Below are 2,904 nucleotides of genomic sequence, written 5' to 3'. Positions count from 1 at the left end.
ACCGTTTACACGTGCAACTATCTATGTTGCTGACGTCGACGGACACACACCATTTGTATGTTGTGATTGGATAATTTAAATTAGCAAGCAGTGACACTAGTGAGACTTTATTAAACTAATTTTTCTCATTTTTTCGTTAAGGCGTGAAATATTATTTTGTACCGTAAATGGTACTTGAAATATTATAATGTACTGAAAATGTACTAAAAATCTAAATGTACTTTCAATTTACTGAAAAGGGCAAAATGTACCAGAAAAGTACAAATGTACTAGGAACGGCAACACTGATTCTCTCCTTGAACAAGAAAAAGAAACTGAAGAACGAAATATAAATGATGTAATGGCCTCTTGGCACAATGAGATTGAATTGAGTGTCATTTGTAAAATCTTATAGTTTGTACTAGTAATGAAAGCACGATTAAATTTCAATTGCAATGGTATGGACATGTAATGCAAAACGGAGTAGAATAATTAAATAAGACAACGCAACACATGGATGATCTACCTAAAGAGAGTGCCACTCGTGAAGACTGTCTATGCGAAACTCGCCCTTTTTGGGTGTTAGATACGTGGAAAAAAACCTCGTAAAGTTAACAAGACTAACTTATTAGTCATACGAGAACCCACTATAAACCATTACTGTTCAATGGTATTGTCAGTAGTGGTATAAAGCAATGACAATTCTGTAAAGGGTATAACTAAAATAAAAATACAAAGATGCTAGCCAAAATGTCGATTAAAGGCTTGCTGATTTCAAGATTTGTCTAGCAAACTTTGAGTGCATAAGATGAAAGAGTGAGTAAAAACAAGGAAACTTACGATTTAGTTAGATAAACATTAAGAAGAAATCATAATAAAAAAGTGAAGAAATTAGTTGTAAAACATAAAAATACAATCTCAGGAACAAGAAAGGTTAAAACAAAATTTTCAATTTGTTTTATTAAATGAATTTTTCTATTAATAAATTACAAAATATTTTTCATATTCAAAATAATATATCTTTAAATATAAACTTAAATCTTTAATAAAAATAAATTTAATTTAAATATTTAAATTCAAAAATAAGAACGGAATTTTCGATTTAGCTTAATTTATAACGAATTTCAAATTAAAATTTATATTATACGTTTGGAAGATTTGTCTATTGATAAAAAAATTATAATTTTTATATTATTTGAAATAATAATTTAAAGAAATTGATGTAAAATGTCACGGGAACTGTTGAAATTAATATTTTATTCTGAACATTATGAAGATAAAGAAGACCTATTAAGAAAAATAATTGAAGTTTACGAATATAATAAAGAAAACATTCGTGATTCTATAGAATTTCAAGCAATAGAAGAATTTTTCCTTTGGTTTATCGCATTTAAATGTTACAAATGGAATATCAAGGATAGTAATTTAGTCACATACGTTCTTCATAAAGTTTATCGTAGCACTGGTCATTGCATGCTGATTTTTCAGCGTGCAGATTGGAAAGAACAAGCATTAGAATGTTTTCGATACTTCATAAACCATGCAAATTCTTGTAAATTTCTATGGCAAGGTCATAGACTAGTCGATGGCAGTTTTACTTACACCAACGACGTATCGCATTCGTGTCAATACGCTGTTAACTATACTAATCCCAAGTTGTTGTTGTTACTCCTTCGACACGGAGCCCTGTTGGGTGATCACGAAGAATATGAAATATATAAATTGGATATTATTAAAGATTGTTTTAAAATTATACTAAAATGGGTGGAATCGACAGCAGTTCTCACAATACAAAACATCAACGAATTTGAGCCATTTCAAGATCTATTAAGCTGTTTGCGAATATTGATGAGAGCACTTCCTTCAATTAGCTTAAAAGAACTGGCGAAGAATTTCTGTGTCACAAATGATCATCATATAAATATTGCCATTTGCAAGTTTTTAATAGAAGAGTTAAGTGATTTGGGACTTATTAACTATCTAAAACAACGCGTATTGCAGCCTTCAGAACTGCAGCATTTGTGTCGTTGTAGAGTGAGAAAAATTCTTTATATTAATTGGAATTTACCTAATGGAATTAGAAGACTTCCAGTACCAACCCGCATTCAGAATTATATTGATTTAATGTATGATTAATTTAAGTTCAAACACGAATAGAATTTTTTATAAAAAACAGAGATTATAATTTAATAAAACATGATTTTAAACCATTATAAAAATCTCACCTTTTAGATAAATGGCATGGTAATAATTCAATGTGACTTTCCATGAGTTCTTGTAAAACAGGAAAGAACATTGAATTCTTCCATTTTACAACACTTTGTTCGCTGTGAATTAATATTATAACAGAATAAAAAGTTTGATTTGACTATTTACATGTTTACGGCTTGAGTTTTCTTTACTTTGGTATGCATAAAAAATTTCCATAAATTCATAACAGAAATCGGGACATCGTGAAGTAACATTATAATAAAGCTTCATAGACCCCAGTACCCGGTAGGCAGTAGCTACCGTAGGTTATATGTGAACAATTCTAATTAAACTAATTTCATTTAACTCAATTATTACCCATTTCTTAATATTTATTAGTGAATAAATATTGAATCATGAATCGACCGAACTTGTATGATTTGCATATTTTAATTAAGACTTTCATTGTGTATATAGTGTCCGGTTACTTTCATTTTATACATGGCTAGGTGATTATTGAGGAAGAAATTCTCTTAGTGTCCACAGGGTGCAAAGGGTAAAAAGTCAATAAAAAAAATGCTGGATTATAGACAGACGTAAACATTGATAAATCGTCGTTAGTTACATAAAACACTCGCTAATTTTGAAGCCATCGCACAGCACTGTAAAGGATCATGATGGCTTCAAAGTAATCACAGATCATTACGCGTACTCCACAGATTACTAAAGACAGTG

This window comes from Centruroides sculpturatus, unplaced genomic scaffold, assembly GCF_000671375.1.
Source record: "Centruroides sculpturatus isolate CEXI.00-Female unplaced genomic scaffold, Cexi_2.0 scaffold23, whole genome shotgun sequence".
NCBI classification, from domain to species: domain Eukaryota; kingdom Metazoa; phylum Arthropoda; class Arachnida; order Scorpiones; family Buthidae; genus Centruroides; species Centruroides sculpturatus.
This window is presented reverse-complemented; position numbering follows the sequence as displayed.